The sequence below is a fragment of the Rhinopithecus bieti genome, unplaced genomic scaffold, assembly GCF_001698545.2.
Source record: "Rhinopithecus bieti isolate Rb0 unplaced genomic scaffold, ASM169854v2 scaffold_27611, whole genome shotgun sequence".
Lineage (NCBI taxonomy): Eukaryota > Metazoa > Chordata > Mammalia > Primates > Cercopithecidae > Rhinopithecus > Rhinopithecus bieti.
In genome coordinates this window covers 660,130-679,569 of record NW_016812730.1, presented here as the reverse complement: position 1 = coordinate 679,569, position 19,440 = coordinate 660,130, and the positions used below count along the sequence as shown (strand labels likewise).

At 41.1% G+C, this 19,440-nt stretch overlaps 1 long non-coding RNA gene across 1 annotated transcript; it reads left to right on the top strand.

Moving 5' to 3' along the window:
- Positions 1-15,255: 15,255 nt before the first annotated feature.
- Positions 15,256-16,167, top strand: LOC108545139 (uncharacterized). The gene is made up of 2 exons (XR_001890054.1): positions 15,256-15,357; positions 15,855-16,167. It is a non-coding gene; the product is annotated as an uncharacterized LOC108545139 (long non-coding RNA).
- Positions 16,168-19,440: the final 3,273 nt, after the last annotated feature.

The following is a 19,440-nucleotide window of genomic DNA, read 5'->3' as shown; positions in this document are numbered from 1 at the left end:
TTTGGTCCCACTGCCCAGCGTCCACCCCCTTCCAATCACCTTCCATCCACTTGCTTTCTCACTGCATTTCAGCACACAGCCTTTCTGCTGTTTCTTAAACACAATAGCCATTTCCTGTCTCGAGACCTTCCAGATATGCATTGCTTCTGCTTGGAAAGCTGTTCCTCAAAATGTTTATATGGCTTGCGCCCTGTATCAGCTAGCTGTTGTTACAATAATGCTACACAACTGAAACATCCCCTCACCTTCTCAGAGAAGGCTGTCTATATAGAATGCAGCCCCCCATTCCCACTCCCAGCATAGCTAAGACTCCCTATCTCACGTGGGTTTTTCTTTAGTTCTCATCACTTTCTAATATGCTATATAATGTTCATCATTCATTTCCCCCGACATTGTAGCCTCCATTTTATTTACTGACATATCCCCAGCTCTTAAAAACAGTGCCTGATACTCCCTAGTTGATATGCATTAATTATTTGCTGATTGAATATCAAATCTAAGAATAACAATTTACAACCCAGAGTCTAGAATTTTGCTATGGAAGAATGGGCAATAATCAGAGCAGAGATGGAACTAAAGAAATAAGAGGCCTTAGTTTTCCAAAGACCTGGTATGTTGTGGATACTAAGGTGTTTGGGTTTTACCCTACGGGGAATGGAAAAGCAATGAATCTTTTAAGCAGTGAACTGTCATGAGGGTGAATGTGCCTAAAATGGCTCTGGAAACATCGTGGAATAGAATAGGGTACAGCCTGGTGGCTCAGAGCCCAGGTGGCTGGCTGTGGGCAGTTGGACTGATGAGCAGGAGGCTTTACTTGAGTCTCTGAATTCCAGCTGTGTGAGCAGTTGCTAACTTTGCTCGTTGGCCTACCTGACAAGGGCTCCCAGAGTGTGCCAGAAAGAAAATATGAAACTCCAACGTTGGGAAGGAAGCCCTCTTAGCCAGACTTCTTTCAGCTGAGCCTCAGACTACCGGTATCACCTGAGTGTGTATTGTAAGAATAACAATCACTTACCCTTATATAGCCCAAAAGAGCTTAAAAAGGATTTTCCCAACCATTTCATCTCAGACTCAAAGATCCAAAGTACTCTAGCCAGTATGTTTAAGTATCTAGCCACTTCACTGGTTAAGAAAGGAAAGATCACTTATGTCCTGAAATACACTAGAACAATTTCTGGTGAATTGCTACGAAGGTAGTTAAAATACACTGGGGCCTACTTTTATGTTTCTAACAAACACTGTATTAGACCTTAAATTTTCAGAGATCAAAGGTTAGTGTTATGTTCAACCTGCTACCGTGAGTTCTTTACAATCCATCAAATGACTCTGCTCTCCCCAGTTTAGTCACTTAAGTGGGTGAACAGGGACACACTAACAGATAAAGTAGGTGCTTTCCCCAGTTACTCCTACATACAGTAAGAGATTATACTTTACTTCCCCCAACCACTGAGAAAGCATTCAGACTTATAAGTATATTTATAGGGCTACCAGGAGTTCCCCGTTAATCCCCCGAACCTTTTACCTACCCCTGAAAAGGTTTGTTTCTACATAAATAATCTTTACTGCACGCCCATGCCCTTCTTTCTTGGCAGAAACCCAATTTGGTCATGCCTGTATTTGAATGTTACAGCCCAAGCAATTCATTTTATATAGATACACAGACTTTCATATCTGTAAGAGGCTTTAGATATTATCTAATGTGTCAAACCTGTTCATTTTCCTTATGAAAAAACTAAGGCTCAACAAGCAAAGGGCGGGAACAGGGAAAGAAAACTGATGCCTACTAAGCTACTGCCCTGATCTAGGCCATACATGACCGCCTTTGTTCCTCCCTGGGGCAAAAAATCTTTGGCATAGTTGTATTAGTCAGGGTTTTGTAGAGAAACAGAATCTATAGGATATATATACAAGATTTACTCTAAGAAATTGTGTCATGCAATTATGGGGGCTTGGCAAGTCCACAATCTACAGGGTGGCCATTAGGCTGGAGACCCAGGAAAACACTAATATTGCAGGTCAAGTCCGAAGGCCATCTGCTATCAGAATTCCTTCCTGCTTGGGGAGAGCTATTCAGGCCATCAACTGATTGAATGAGGCTCACCCACATTATAGAGAGCAATCTGCTTTACTCAAAATCCACCAATTTAAATGTTAATCTCATCCAAAAACACCCTCACAGAAACATCCAGAATAATGTCCAACCAAATCTGAGTACCAATGACCAAGTCGAGACATAAAATTTATCATCACAGTAGATCATATAATTTTGCAAATGTAATTTTAAAACTGGGCCTCAGAAAGTCTGAATGACCTAGCCAAGGCCACCAGATGATTAGCTAAGACTAGAACTCAGGAGTTTTAAGTCCTCGAAGATCCTCTTTCTACTAAATTATGTTTTGTTCTCAAATGAAAATAACATTTTTGAGTACTTAACATCCTAACATTTGCCAGGCTCTGTGTTAAGCAACTTATATATAAGTTCCCATTTAATAGAGCACCATCATATAGAAAAAGAAATGGAATCTTAGAAAGGTTGAAAAGAAGCCCAAAGTAGAAAACAAGGGCTGTAATTTGAATCTAGGTCTATGTGGTTCTAATACTTCCTGCCATCTGGCAGTTTTTAATGATATATTTCCTGCTACTTTGTTTTCTTTTTTCTTTTCTTTTCTTTGGTTTTTTTTTTTTTTTTTTTTTTTTTTTTTTTTTTTTTGTTTTTTTGAGACAGGTCTCACTCTGTTGCCCAGACTAGAGTGCAGTGGCATGATCATGGCTCACTGCAGCTTCGACCTCCTGGGCTCAAAGGATCCTCCCACCTCAGCCTCCCAAGTAGTCTGCTGGGACTGCAGACATGAACCACCATGCCTGGCCTACTACTCATCTTTCTCTAAGTTTGGCAGGATGTAATTTCTTTCCAATTTTTTTTTTTTTCAATGACCTAGAGTCTTCCTCAACTAAGAACATTCCTTCAGTTCAAAGTGAGTTTCAAATATCAGATGTGCATATAAAATGAGGAAACTGATTGTAAAGAACTATATAGAAATATATACACTCTTCCACATCCATATAAGTATTGTGTCAAATAAAAAAGCTACCCCAGGCAACAATACACTCATTCTGTTACTCAAAACTTTTCTATGGCTCCTCTTTTGAAATTGCCTTCAGGGCCTGTATCCTTTGCTTTTCAAAAGTAGTTTTAATGTTAGCAAATGTTCGTTCTTTGATTTCATTTTTGGGAAACAGCCCAAAATCATTTGATGCCAAATGTGGTAAAGGAGGCACATGATCAAGCTAATACAGATTAGATTGAGTTTTAAAATGAGGTGTGACTATGAAAGAATGAGTTATTTTCTTTGTGTAGCTGGAAAAGTGGCTTCAAAGATAAACCAGTCTCATTTTGAGCAATAATAACAAAGTTGGAATAAATGTTTAAGTTGGAGAGGTTGCTTTTCAAGTGACTACACAGAACAGATGATAATCTATCTGGTTTATCCTATTACTTTATGTTCACTCCAAATGTTAAAGTTGTTTTAAAATAACATTTTAGAAATGTTTTGGAATGAGATACTCGTACGTACTCTCGCTGGTTGGCTGTGGCCAGATGAAGGCCTAGACAACGATATGAGTGTTTATAATGTCTTTGTGGTTGTAATTCAGAGAAAATGATTGAGAATTTTCCATTATTTTTTTGAATCCTAATAATGCAACGAGCTAATCAGACAAAGGGTTTTTCTTGGAAGTTTTCTCTACTTTTTCGCTAAGCACAAACAAAGGGCATGGGAGAACAGATCTCTCCCCAAAAAGAAACTAGAGAACTGCTGGTCTTTGAAAGTTTATAAAAGAGAGTCTTCCCTGCTCCACAGCTGTCTTTCTTAATGTCCCCTCATAATACCCCTGTAATCCATACATGGAAATCCCCTTGGATTCCACACATAATTAACACTTGGCAGAAATAAGCAGTGTGAGCCTGAGGCTCTCTTCAATTACATTTAAGAAATTCAGATTTCCATGGGAGTGGTTAGGGGATGGAGAATTTAGACCCCACCACTCTCACAATATTCCCAGTTGCAAGAATTTGTAAAATGTCTTCAGCCAGTCCAAAGGTCTTTATTGAGCATCTGCTATGTGCAGGGCATTGTGTATGTGTTGAGGGAGCCACAAAGTGATGCCAGACAAAATTCCAACTCTTGTACATTTCACCGAGGTCACTCCAGGTCGTAAATTTGTGAAAAGGGGAAGAAATGGCTGACAAGTTGGAAGGGACAAAAAAGGCTTAACAGAGAGGTGGGAGATGAGCTGTACTGAAGCATGGTTAAGATACAGAGGGCTAAAGTTGGGGTAGGGCATCTTAGTCCAGAAGAATAACAAGACACCAGTGGTGGAAATGGAAAACGTGTAGTGAAGATAGCACATGGAGCCTGAAGGGAGAAGTCTTACAAGACAGGGTAAGGACAGAACTTTGGGAAGCTGCAGAACTCTGTTTGATATTCAGCATACATTTAGGGAGTTGACTGCTTAGTTTTAAGCACTGTTTTGGCTGACCATGGAAATTTAAGAACTCTGGTTTTTTTAATGATATGTATTTAAGGTATATAGCATGATATTTTGATATACTTAAATAGTGAAATGGGTACTATAGTTAAGAAAATTAACAAATCCACTCTCTTGTGTAATTTCTCTTTTTTTGTTGTTGGGTCTTTTTAATTTTTTTGTTTTTTTTGTTTTTTTGCTTTGTTTTGTTTTGTTTTTTGAGACAGAGTCTCACTCAGCTGCCCAAGCTGGAGTGCAGTGGCATTGATCTAAGCTCATTGCAACCTCTGTCTCCTGGGTTCAAGTGATTCTTCTGCTTCAGCCTCCCAGTAGCTGGGACTACAGGTGCCTGCCACCACGCCCGGCTAATTTTTGTATTTTTAGTAGAGACGGTGTTTCACCATGTTGCCCAAGCCGGTCTCAAACTCCTGACCTCAAATGATCCAACCACCTCAGTCTCCCAAAGTGCTGGGAATACAGACATGAGCCACCGCACCTGGCCTTGTTCTTGTTGTTGTTATAAGTGCACCAAAAATCTACTCCTTAGCAAATTTCCAGTACACAATGCAATATCATTACTATAGTCCTCCTATTGTACCTTAGACGTCTAGACTCATTCATCCTATGTATCTGCAACTTTGTACCCTTTGACTCTACATCTCCCCATTTCCTACCTCCTCCCTTGCCCTCTTTCCCCCTAGCCCACCCTGGCAACCACTGTTTTCTCCTTTATGTCACTGACTTTTTTTTTAAGATTCCACATACAAGTGAGATGTAGTATTTCTCCTTCTCTTTCTGGCTTATTTCATTAGTGTAATGTCCTCTAGGCTCATCTATGTTGCCTTTTGATTGTTCAGTTTTCTCACTGAAGTAAAGACAAGGTCATCGGTTGAGAATATGGATTGGGGAGTAAGCTTGGTGGCTGTCTAATTTGATTTTGAGTGGACAGTACTTGTGTATGGTATAAAATCCAAACGGTGAGGAAGGACAAAGAGACACATCTCTCTTCTGCCCCTGTCCACCAGCTGAGACCCTGTCCCCTTCCTGAGAACAACCAAGACTCCACCATCAAGAAGATCTGTTCAAGCCAAGTGCCTAGGATGCACAATTTAAGGAGGCAGGTCTCAGGTACTAAGTCTCTGCTGGCATGACCCTGAGAGTGAGGGCCTCCTTAAATTCGGTACCATCCTCCCACCTCCCTCAACTCTGTAGTTCTGGCACAGTTAAAGAGGTAACCCTGGAACCATGCCTGGATCATACAGAGGTTCAAAAAAATTTTTTTTTGGTCCTGTCTGCCTCACGGGTATCTTTTGAGATGTACATAAGAAAAAAAAATAGATAAATGTGCTGGTGCAGTGCTATATAAACATGAGCTGATGCTAAATCACTATTGTAGTTATTCATTGCATTGCTGTCATTAGCAAAGATATGTGTGTGTATACAATAGATATTATAGCTGTTTGAAGAATTTGACTGAAATAATGTATATTGCCATGTTGAAAGTAGCCCTTTAGGATTGAATTTTTTCCTAAATACAAATTATAAACTTTGTTAAAGTTAAACAAAAGAAAGACAATGATCTGTGAGTGGAAGACTGGCATGAAGAAAGCACTGAGTTAACTGAGAAGAATCCGAAGAATCATTGAGGTACCTAGGCTTTCATCCTAGTCTGTCAGCTGAATGTTTACCCAGAATAGCAACTAAGAAAGTACTTAAACCTGCTCTTGTCTTAATCTTCACAGAATTTTACTTTTTCATGCATGGCTGTCATGTCTTTATTCTGCTTCTTTGCAATATTAAAAAATATTTTGCAGGAGCATTTTACCCAACCCTGTTACTGCCTTAGGTCAACACCTGAACTCACCTTAGGTCAGTTCCTCCTAGGGTACCTGGAACCTGGCCATTTCTGGGTATGTCCCCTTGTGAGCTGTGTGCAAGGAGCCCCAGAGTCCTAGAATCCTACGGGTGTAGACTGGTCTCCTTAGGCCCAGTCCCATAAAAGACAAGATGAAGCTAGAGAAATAAGCAGGTAGATCCCAGACCATGCCTACTCTGCTCAATAAATAGCAAAATAATAATAATAATAATAATAATAATAATGTTTTATTTGAACATTGTAGATTTACTACCTCTTCTTTGCCAGTGTTTCATGAAATTTCCAGAGTAGAATACATGGCTTAAATAATATATTTCCTCCTCATTTATCAGACTTCTTGTACTCAGCATTGTTAATTATATTGTGGAGGGTGAGGAGCATGAAGCATGGTGATATATTATGATCCAAATACCACACTAAATAAACATCTGGAAATGGATCATTTATAACATGACTGTTATAGGTTAGTGAGTATATTTTAGGGTAAACTGGGGAATACATATATAGTTTACAAAGAAAAACCCTTAAAATCATAAACAAATGACCTACTTGTAGTTTTGTCCTCGTTTTCAGTAATAAGCCCTTTTCATGTGAATCCACAGTTGTCACTTACAAAGAAATCCTCTAAAGCTGAACTCTTTTATATTAGCATTATAATTTTAGACTGACTCCTGAGCTCCAAACCACTTAGAAACTTTTTACCGGCTCTGAAATAGATAGCAGGGTAATACTCATTTAATTCCTTTGCACAGTAATCTGATGGCTGAATATGCTTCAGAGATTCTTTTAGGGCTAGCAGGGGAATGAAATCAATCATAGTGCATAAATTATAAGAAAAGTGCTGTTGGTGTCAATTACCTAAGCTCTGTGAATGTAAGTCTTCTAATTTCCTGTTAAATCAGTAATGTTACCAATCTTACTCTATTATTTTAAATAGGACTGTAACTGCAGTTGCTGGGAGTTGAATGAGGGCAGACAAATGTGAATAGTTAATGAGTCTCAGCAACTAATAGCAAGCTGAAGGTGTCAATAACAGGGATATTATAACATGACTCTCAAAGCTCCATGCTGGTGTCTACAAAAGAAGGGTTCTTTCTTTCTTTCTTTCTCTCTCTCTCTCTCTCTCTCTTTCTTTCTTTCTTTCTTTCTTTCTTTCCTTCTTTCTTTCTTTCTTTCTTCTTTCATTTGTGCCCCTATACCCTCCCTAAATCAATATAGTACACAGCAAATGCCAGGTGCATGTAGGTGTTCCTACTGCTATAGTGAGTTCCTACTTTCCCCCAAAGATAATGGCCCTGAGTTGGTACAGGAAGTCTTGGCTACACTTTCCCTAGTAATCTACCCACCCCCACTGCTAGCGGCTGCATTTCACTGACTCATAGTTTCCAAGTATGATCAGCATGCTAACAGGAAAGATACAGTCATTGGGCAAAGCAGCAGCCCTGAAGCGCTGGCCAAGGCCTATCCAATAACTGTCACCATTGATGGCAAAAAGGAAATAAGGACCACAACAACAACAATGACACAAAAACCTAGAGTACAGGAACATTTTAAGAATCAAACCCCTGCTGTTTGTCGTTTCATCAGCACACCCAGTGCTTCCCAGTACACAACAAACTGGATGGCGGAGTGGGGTTTTATTTACCATTTGGCTATCAGTTCACGTCCTATTCTCTAAAAATAATAAAATCAGCCAATGGCATTTCACACTGAATAATATTACAGGAATCAAACGGACTGGGAGCCGCAGTTATGCTGAGGTTTAGCTAGGCCTGGATCTGAGTCCGGGGGTATCAAATACTGTATGATCCGGCTAGGTTTTGCAGTGCGTTGCAGACTTCCTCCTGTTACGAAACATTCTCACAAATGGCACACAGACTACCCTGTTCAGCCAGGACTTAAACAGGAAACCATTCCGCCCTTCTGCTTTCCTTGGTAAAGCCTTATCTTTGAGTCAAAGAAATGTAACTTTCTAAATCGCCTCCATTCTTTTTTAGTTTGCATTCTTTTTTTGTCCGCATCTTGCAAATTTGCAGGTATCTACAGTTCCCTAACCCCATTCTCAAGTGCCCTATTATCCCCAATTTCACTCTCAGAATACTTGATGAATGAAGAATCCTATGACAAAGGATAACTATTATTAAGTCAATTGCCAACCCATTAGATGAACCAAATAGCTAAATTCTAAATAGATTTGAATAACTGGTGAAGAGCTCAAGCAAAGTCAAGTCTTCAAGTTATATTTAGTCACTTGGTCAGTTCTCTAATTGCCTAATAGGCATTCTCAGAAGAGAAGTTTGCTTTAGCACTGTGAGATTTAAATGTAAAACAGGATAAATCAATAGATACATGGAATGGAACAGAGTAGAATAGGAAGAAAGCAGCCCACATCAACCCTAATACAATTTGTCACTATGGGAACATTTGTTAGAACCGAAGAAGATTAAGGCCAAGGAACCTGGCAGCTCTCCCAGTACAGATTTCCTAGGCTAAGAAAAGGCCGCAGCGGCCGGGCGCGGTGGCTCACGCCTGTAATCCCAGCACTTTGGGAGGCCGAGGCAGGCTGATCTCCTGAGGTCAGGAGATGGAGACCATCCTGGCTAACACAGTGAAACCCCATCTCTACTAAAAATACAAAAAATTAACGAGGCGTGGTGGCGGGCGCCTGTAGTCCCAGCTACTCGGGAGGCTGAGGCAGGAGAATGGTGTGAACCCAGGAGGTGGAGTTTGCAGTGAGCTGAGATAGCGCCACTGCACTCCAGCCTGGGCGACAAAGTGAGACTCCGTCTCAAAAATAAAAAAAGAAAGAAAAGAAAAGGCCACAGTGATCCTATATGTGGCCCCAGTCTGTCTTGAATCATGAGTAAGGACACTGTCGTAAATTAGGCTGAAACATTTATAATGTGATACTCATTTGACTGTTTGAGGATTAGAGGGAAACTTTGAGGAACAAACTCAATTGGCACGGATGGAATCTGAATCACAGTGAGATCCAGGGGCTGTAGAAGTCGCAGAACTCATTAATAACGGACTAGGGTCAGGATCCCCTAGTCTGGAACCTCTGGAATGTTCCACTGCCTGTCTAGCCATATCTGGTTTACCTTACAGATTATAAGGTACTTAAATGCTGATTACTTATCTATTTTCAACCTCTGTGACTGTAAATGAGATTAGAAAGTTTGTATGATGGGAAATTCAATGGTGCATCATGTGATACTGAGGGAAGGAATGTACTTACAATAAAATCCTTTCCGACACAAATAACTCTGCAAAGGTATTGAAGAGCGCCGGGTCTGCACACATTGTGATGTTATTATTAGCCAAGACTCTAGTTATGTTTATATATCCAGTCAGGTGCAAGGGGGGAAAAAAACCACTAAATTTTTCACTAAATATTTATGTAGTGCATAGTCTTTCACTCAGAAATTATTTCTTGTTTTAATACAAAACTGTCTATTTTTTATGAAATGATCATTTCAGAAACATACCTTATCAGGGAATGTTGTAAGACTTTCCAACATCAAAAAATGCTCTGGTAGAACCATCATGGGCTTTTTGAGTGGAAAAAAATACTTCATAAATTCAAAAGCACTGTACTTACCATCAGCAATTATTATTGTTGCTGTCACTGCTATTATCCTCTTCTGCCAGACGGATCCTATGAAAGTTATTCAAAAATTTTGGGTGGAGTGAACAGGTCTCAGATGATAGTAGCCTAGTTCAAAGTCTGAAAGTTGTGTGAGCTGTCGCTTTAATTTAAAAAGAGAAAAAAGGAAAAGGGTGAGGTGGACAGGAGGAGAGACTGGTTACTGTGAACTGCTTTACGGCTAGAAACTCAGCCACCTTTGCCTAGGCACAGCTTGTCCTTTGGTGGGCCTTCCCCACCATCGGCCAGAAATATGAAGATGCAGCTGTAAAGAATGATGAGTTTTGCCGGGCGCGGTGGCTCAAGCCTGTAATCCCAGCACTTTGGGAGGCCGAGACGGGCGGATCACGAGGTCAGGAGTTCAAGACCATCCTGGCTAACACGGTGAAACCCTGTCTCTACTAAAAAATACAAAAAAAGCTAGCCGGGCGAGGTGGCTGGCGCCTGTAGTCCCAGCTACTCGGGAGGCTGAGGAGGGAGAATGGCGTAAACCCGGGAGGCGGAGCTTGCAGTGAGCTGAGATCCGGCCACTGCACTCCAGCCCGGGTGACAGAGTGAGACTCCGTCTCAAAAAAAAAAAAGAATGATGAGTTTTACTAGCCATCATTTATCATGTGCTTGCCACATGCCAAATCCTGGGCTGAGCACTCTGTATAGGGTACCACCTTTTTCCTTCCAGCAACTCTTACAGTCGGTCCTATTATTGTTCCCATCTTATAGATGGAGCATCTGAGGCTTAGAGAGGTGAGGTAACTTGCCCAGGGCACACTGAGAGCGGATTTAAAGGTAATGCCCAGGTGGTCCAATCTGCTTACTAAACAGTCTCCTAGAGAATAGTGGAAGTCGAAGGATACGGCCTTGAAAAAATAGTGATTTGGGTTGTTGTTTTCTCAGTGTAAGGAAGGGTGATTAGATTATGTAACCATCCGCTTCATCAATGGGACTTGCAGTTGAAAAGTTTAATTCTATTATTTAGTATATGCTAGCTACTGAAACAAATCTCCAAACCCCAATGAATACAGTAAAAGCTTATTTCTTGGCGGGGCACGGTGGTTCACACCTGTAATCCCAGCACTTTGGGAGGTCAAGGTGGGTGGATCACGAGGTCAGGAGTTCGAGACCGGCTTGGCCAACATAGTAAAACCCCATCTCTACTAAAAATACAAAAATTAGCGAGGCATGGTGGCACGCACCTGTAGTCCCAGCTACTTGGGAGGCTGAGGCAGGCGAATCACTTGGTTGTGGTGAGGTGAGATCGTGCCGCTGCACTCCAGCCTGGGGAACAGAGTGAGACTCTGTCTCAAAACAAACAAACAAACAAACAAACAAGTTTATTTCTCACTCACATCACACTCCTGTGTAGATCAGCAACTCTGCTCTTCACAGTCATTCAGTAATCCAGGGTCCTTCCGTCTTATAGCTCTGCCCTCCTCTAGATCCATGGAGTCCTCTGAGTTCAGAGGTTGGACAAGAAAAGAGAGTGAGAAAGGCACATGGGGGTTTTACAGTCAAGGCCTGTTCATATTCCACCGGCCCAATTTCAGTCACATAATCACACCCAACTACTGGGAAATGCAATCTAGCCGCGGCCTCAAAAAAGCAGAGAACATGGACACTGGAGAGAATTTGCAGCCTTTGCCTCAGGAAGCAATATCTTCATTGAACCCTTTATTTAATTCCTTATTTCTCTGCTGCCCAGCAATTATTTTTTCAAATGGTTTTAAGGAATAGCATCTGCAGAAGAGTTATTGAAGTATGTACAGTTCACTTATTTCCAAATAGTCCAGTGCGTACGTGGGCCCATTGTTTTGCTCCCACGCTCAATATCCTGGAAATGCCTTTTCTGATTTGCATTCGTTGTTTGTGCCTTTGACTTGCACTGAGGCATATGAGACACAGTCACATGAAATTCACTGTGATCTCTACTAAAAGGATTTTATCAAGGAAGAAACTTCTCTCAGGCTTTAGTATGAGTGCAAACTATGTTTCTCTTGAATTGTTTTTTTTTTTAATCTGACAAACATTCTGAATCTTATAATAGATCACATTTTTCCCTTTGCTGAGGCCACTAAGAAACTCTGGACCAAATTTTACATTCTTCTCCAAACACAGAACAAGGGCTTTATAATATTTATTTCTGTGTATCAGTTTTACCTATCTGTATTATTTTTCTATCAAAAATAAAACAATTTTGCCCTCACTTGAATTGTTTCTAATGTTATTTTGTATTTTCGTGTTTTGTATAGAGAGAGAGAACCTCAAAAACCATTGAGGCACAAGACAGATAAAAATAAATAATCTTGACCTTGCAGTGAGCCGAGATCGTGCCACTGCACTCCAGCCTGGGCAATAGAGCAAGACTCTGTCTCAATAAATAAATAAATAAACTCATAGTGGTTACTAGAGTTGTGGCAGAGTGGGGGAGGGGTAGCCAAAGGTTGGTTAAGGAATGCAAAAGTACGGTTAGATAGGAGGAATAAGTTCTAGTGTTCATACAGCACTAGAGAGTGACTATAGTTAACAACAATTTATGGCATATTTTCAGGCCAGGCGCGGTGGCTCATGCCTGTAATCCCAGCACTTTGGGAGGCTGAGACAGGCGGATCACGAGGTCAGGAGTTCGAGACCAGCCTGTCCAACATGGTGAAACCCTGTCTCTACTAAAAAGATAAAAATTAGCTGGGCATGTTGGCGCATGCCTGTAGTTTCAGCTACTTGGGAGGCTGAGGCAGGAAAATCGCTTGAACCCAGGAGGCGGAGGTTGTAGTGAGCCGAAATTATGCCACTGCACTTCAGCCTGGGCAACAGAGTGAGACTCCTTCTCAAAACAAAAAAATTATGGCATATTTTCAAATAACTAGAAGATCAGATTTTTAATGTTCCCAACACAAAGAAATGATAAATGTTTGAGGTAACGGTTATGCTAATTACCCTGATCTGATCATTACACATTGTATCCATGTATCCAAATAAATATGTACAATTATTGTGTCAGTTAAAAATAATAATGAAAGCAAAAAATAAAAATTAATTAACACAAAATGGAATAATCTCTTGCACTGTGGGGTAGCACACATGAATTTGATCATATTTACAATTTGGAATCTATGCCAAATGCCATCTCAGTTATGAGGGTTATTCAGAAAGACAAATGGGATAGATACTCCCCAGCTGTCATGCTGCCTTAGTGCACAGGAAACCCTGTGAGCAGCTGACCTTCCAAGCTGATCTCAGGCCAGTGGTATTCTTGGTGGTCCTGTCCCAGTATCTTAGAGGTGAAAAGTACTGGGTATAGCATGTGTGACAAAACAGCTCTCTCAGTTAGGGCCTTTGCTTAATGAGGAGCTGTGAATACAGAGGACCTGTGGGAATACTTTAGGAATTAACCATGTGCTCACATTGCAGATCTACTGCAGCTAACTAGCTGAGTGACCTTGAGCAAGGTACTTAACCTCTCTGGGCCTCTCATGTCCTTATATGTAAAATAAAGACATTGGGCCATTGGGCTAGATAATCTCTAAAACCTCTTCCAGCACAATAAATTTGTGATACATTCTTTATACAAATTAAAATATAATTTTAAAAGTTCCCCCAAGTCTTTTGGAAATAAATAGGCCAGACACAGCAGCTCACACCTATAATCCCAGCACTTTGGGAGGCCGAGAAGGGCAGATCACGAGGTCAAGAGATCGAGACCACCCTGGCTAACACAGTGAAACCCCATCTCTACTAAAAAATACAAAAAGATTAGCTGGGCATGATGGCATACGCCTGTAGTCCCAGCTGCTCAGGAGGCTGAGGCAGGAGAATGGCTTGAACCCAGGAGGTGGAGGTTGCTGTGAACTGAGATCGCACCACTGCACTCCAGCCTGGGCAACAGAGCAAGACTCCATCTCAAAAAAATAAAATAAAATAAAATAAAATAAAATAAAATAAAATAAAATAATATAAAATAAAATAAATAACTATGGGCCAGGAGCAGTGGCTCATGCCTGTAATCCCAGCACTTTGGGAGGCTGAGGCAGGTGGATCACCTGAGGTTGGAAGTTCAAGATCAGCCTGACCAACATGGAGAAACCCTGTCTCTACTAAAAATACAAAATTAGTCAGGTGTGGTGGCGCATGCCTGTAATCCTATCTATTTGGGAGGCTGAGGCAGGAGAATCACTTGAACCCAAGAAGTGGAGGTTGCAGTGAGTCAAGATTGCCCCATTGCACTCCAGCCTGGGCAACAAGAGCAAAACTCCGTCTCAAACAAAAAAAAAAAAAGAAAGAAAGAAAAAAGAAAAAGAAATAAATGACTATGTCTAGAGAAAAAGATCTAGTGGGCAAACTACAAATGGGTAAATCAGGCTAGCAACAAACGTATTCAGGAACCACCATGATAAAATGTGGCTGCTTATCTTTCCTGTTTGAACAGGAGGTCACAGTTTTGCTATATAGAGTTGAAAGGTTGTATAGACAGGATGTGTTAATTTGAGTTAGGATTTATCTGGGGCACCTGGACAGTTAATCCATCTCTGGGCTTCAGGAATCCAATACTACCCTAAGAACACTGTTGTAGAATGTATACGGCATTCTGGACATGGAAACTGGCTTGCTCCATTGGTGGTGGGGCATAGAGAGGTTCATGTCAGCCCAGCACATCCCCAGGAACTATATCAGTTTCCTTATTGCCCAAGCCAATATCTATAATGCAAAGCATCTTTCAACTGTAATTTAGGAGGACTATGAGCTGGCCACCTGAATTTTTGCTTGCAGTTCAGAACTATTGCTAAAAATGCATTTTATGGTGAAACAAGGAATTAGCTAATCTTTCAGGCTAACAGAGGGCCAGCTACAAATGTTTCCTGTGTGTATTGTAAAACTCGGAGATAACAGAGAAGTTGCTCATTGCCCTCTGAATTTCCCTTCCCCCAGGACCTCCACTGGTCACACAAGCCATTATCTGAGGCAAGCTGACCAGAGCATGATGCTATAACTTTTTTTGGTTCATACTTCCAAATTAAATCTGGTTAGAAAAATAAATGACTAGAAAGTATTTAAATCTTGTCTTGAATCCTGGAGGAATTTGCTTATTTTTCTTCATCTGTTGGTTAGTCTTCTTTAAAAAAAGAAGATACCAAACAAGAATATTTTTAAATATATATATATATATATATATTTTTTTTTTTTTTTTTTTTGAAATGGAGTTTCGCATTTGTTGCCCAGGTTGGAGTGCAATGGTGTGATCTCAGCTCGACACAACCTCTGCCTCCCAGGTTCAAGTGATTCTCCTGCCTCAGCCTCCTGGTAACTGGGACCACAGGTGCCCGCCACTACACCTAGCTAATTTTGTATTTTTAGTCTCAAACTCCTGACCTCAGATGATCTGCCCACCTTGGCCTCCCAAAGTGCTGGGATTACAGGCGTGAGCCATTGCACCCGGCCAGTCTTATTTTTTATTAACAAACTCATTCTCTGGATATTCTGGAGACAAAAGCAAAACACCCAAGAAAATGGGCACTTATACAGTGAGAACTCAGACCCCTGTGGTGTGATACAAATGTACTCACTAAGAGAGCACAGGCTGCCACCCTGAAGTTTCACACATGTGGCCAAGACCAAGCATCCACTTTGATGACTAAATGGTAATACTATTTTCTTTGAATCATAGTATATGCATTTAATATTCTCTTGGGCCTTACTTAAAAGAGTAAATTTTTTTTTTTTTTTAGGGTGAAGACATGGGAATTTCCCAACCACATTGTTCCACTTCATAATTCGTATCTTCTTCTTTCTCTTCTCATTTTATTTTCACTGCAGACCAGAGTGAAGACAAATGTGTATTATTTGGTAGCTTATGAACAGCAAGGAAAAACTGACTGGCAACCACCATAGCAAGGCATGAAACCATAACCACTAGGACCCTCACATTTACATGTTACTGACTAGCAAATGTCTAGGCCTAAAACATCTGCCTTCTTATAGCTGTGTTTTATTATTATGTAAACATGGCTATAAGTTTTCTGACATAAAATAGTAGATGACTCAGTGTCTTCAAATGATTAATTACTGGGTTTTTTTACCTGACCTCTTTCTTCATTTCTTCAATAATAAATCTATTGTCATGCTTGAATTAGGGAAGACTGAAGCACCCAAACGCTGGGCCTGAAAATGCACTCACTCTCTCCAACAGCACGAGGGTGTTTCTCATTAGTTTCATAAGTGCCAAGAAAATTTCAAAATGATACCAAACAAGAATATTTTAAATTTTATCACATTACCAGCTAAGAAATCTGTAAGCACATTGTTAATTCACTTATATTCATCACACAGCAAAGCAAATATGGCATTTCAAAACTGAGAAAGTTCAAGCCTCCTATGAGAAGTCTGTAGCCACTGTTTCTTGAGTCCTGTTTACATATCTCATTTGTTAAGTCAGATTCCTCCCAGAGCACATCTCTCATCAAGGTTTCTGTTTATTTCCATTCTGGTTGTGTTTTTGTGGAGGCATGTCTGTCCATAGCCAAGACACAGAGGGCTAGGCTGGTTATAACACAAATCAGAAATTTCTGCCTTGCAGCTGCCTGGGGAAGTAACAGTTAATTGAGCGTGGGAGCTGTGTGTAGACCCTCAAGACTAACAGTTAAGAGGCAAGTTTTCAGTAAAAATGTTTAGAAGCTGCATACCACACAGCTGGAAATGAAGGGCAGAGCTGTTTTCTGGGGAATGTGAATTATGTGTACATCCAGTCGAGAACAATAAATGAATTTGTGTCCAGCAATAATAATCCCTCAGTTATAGAGAGACTTACCGTTTATGCAGCACTTCCTATGAATTCTGTCTCACTGAGCCTCAGAACAGTTCTTTGCAAACAAGGCTGTTAATTGCAAGCCATTTTATTTTATTTTATTTATTTTGAGAAGGACTCTAGCTCTGTCGCTCAGGCTGGAGTGCAGTGGCGTAATCTTGGCTAACTGCAACCTCTGCCTCGCGGGTTCAAGCAATTCTCCTGCCTCAGCCTCCAGCGTAGCTAGGATTACAGGCATGTGCCACCATGCCCAGCTAATTTTTTGTATTTTTAGTAGAGATGGGGTTTCACCACGTTGGCCAGGCTGGTCTTGAACTTCTGACCTCAGGTGATCCACCCGCCTCGGCCTCCCAAAGTGCTAGGATTACAGGCATGAGCCTCCATGCCCAGTCACAATGTCATTTTGGAGATAAGAACTCCAAGGCTACAGGAGATGAAATAGTTGGTTCCCTTTTGAACTAGATGTGAGTGGCAAGTTGGGGCTCACATTCAGGTTTTCTGAGGGTATGTTTTACTAAGCAGGCTGCCTCTGTCCTCAAATCCAGGCACTTGATTAAGGAATTCACCCCCTTAACCGGCTTTCCATTTGTCAAAGTGAGAGTCCTATTAATCTAATATTGAACTTCTGTTAGTCCATTTCCATTGTACTGAAACACAAAAGACAAATTCCCATCGTTAAGAAAGTTGTAACAAAGTGGATATTTACGTCTCTCTCCCACTCCTGCTTTGTATTCTCATTTCATTTTTTTCATTGCTTTTGTAATTCAGATTGTATTGAGAAATTAGAGGAAGGTTGAAACTAGGTATATGGTGACCAAGGTGTGGAAGATGGAATTCATCTTCTTTTCTCCAGGCTTTTTGAGTGGAAGTTCTGACAATAGGAACAGTTGTGTCACTGTATTCTATGCAGTGTCATTTTATTTTCCTGAAAACATTTGTCCTTGCTACAAGTAGATTAGAGGTTAGAATGCAGGATTGGCAAGCAGGATTTGTGGTTTCTATTATTAGCCCTGCCACAATTTTATTGCACAAGGGTGAGTCCTAAGCAGTGTGGTTTATTGGAGAGAGAACTTGATTGGAACTGGCTGTCCTGTGAATGAGTGATACGAGCACCATAGATGAGCATCAGCTGAGAGGAAGGGTTCAGACTAGTGTGAGCCCCTCCATCACTAAATGCAAGTGTTGCTATGACTCATGTATGTGATTCACCACCACTCTGCAGGAGGATCTGCAGGGGGATCCCATTGGGCCTCTTTTCACAACTTCCTGCAGTGGGAACAGAAGCCACTCTTTTAGGATTCAGCAAAAGGAAGGAGAAGGACCTTGAGTTGTTGAGGTTGTTTTGCTTTGTTTTGTTTGTTTTTGAGGCAGAGTATCACCCTGTCATCCAGGCTGGAGTGCAGTGGAGCGATCTTGGCTCACTGCAACCTCCACCTCCCAGGTTCAATTGATTCTCATGCCTCAGCCACCCAAGTAGCTGGGATTATAGAGGTGCGCCACCATGCCCGGCTAATTTTTGTATTTTTAGTAGAGATGAGGTTTCACCATGTTGGTCAGGCTGGCCTCAAACTCCTGACCTCAAGTGATCTGCCCGCCACAGCCTCCCAAAGCGTTGGGATTACAGGCGTGAGCCACCGCGCCCGGCCACCCTTGAGTGTTTCATTCTGAATATGTTTCAGGGTCTGTGTACAGACCTACAGGTCTCCACTTAATGAGAATGAGAGAGAGAAACAGGGAGAGAAGTAGGTCAAAAGAACAGTACATTATTTGAAGAAGTAGGGATGGAGTGGGGTAATATGTTTTTGGATGATTACTGCTGTTTCCTTGACTTTAGATAACATGATTCAGACTGGGCCAAAGAGTTTAGAAAGCAAAGGGGAGAAAAAAATTATTGTGCACACTCTAACTCCAAAAGAGACCTATAGTAGCCTTCTGAACTTAAAGGAATGAACTGAATCCAATATGTTCAAAAGACATTGGGTCAGCTTTGCACTGTTCCCAGATAACATAGACTCAAGATCTCTCAGTACTGTTCAGCATACCTGAAGACACCTGTGCTCAGGTCTAATCCAATCTAGGACCTAACAGTACCTCAGCCTGGAGAGACAAATAACTTTGGCCCTGGATTCTGAGTCTCAGCATCTACAACTTTACTTTCCTAGCCCCAAGCCATCTTTATTAGATAATTGTGCTTTTGCTTTCTTCTCCATCAATGAAGCCCTATGTAACCTAACCTAGTCCTTCTGGAAATACATGCAATAAACTTGAGTTGATTCATTTATTCCATCATTTATCCACTCAAGATATATGTATCCATGCTTATTATGTGCCAAACACTGTGCTATGCCTGTGGATAGAGCGGCAGCAACAAAAGCCAATAAGACAAAAATGCATGATCTTTGCCTGATGGGAGACAGGGCCAAAAAAATTTACACATATAGGGTATATAATTACAACTCGAGGGAAGTGCTGGGAAGGAAAGGGCAGGCTGCCATATGAGCATTAAAGCCCCAGGCAGGTGGTGGAGGACGTGACATCTGAAGATAAATACCCTGAATGCCAACCACCTGCCATCGTGGGCTTCTGGACGTGGCCCAC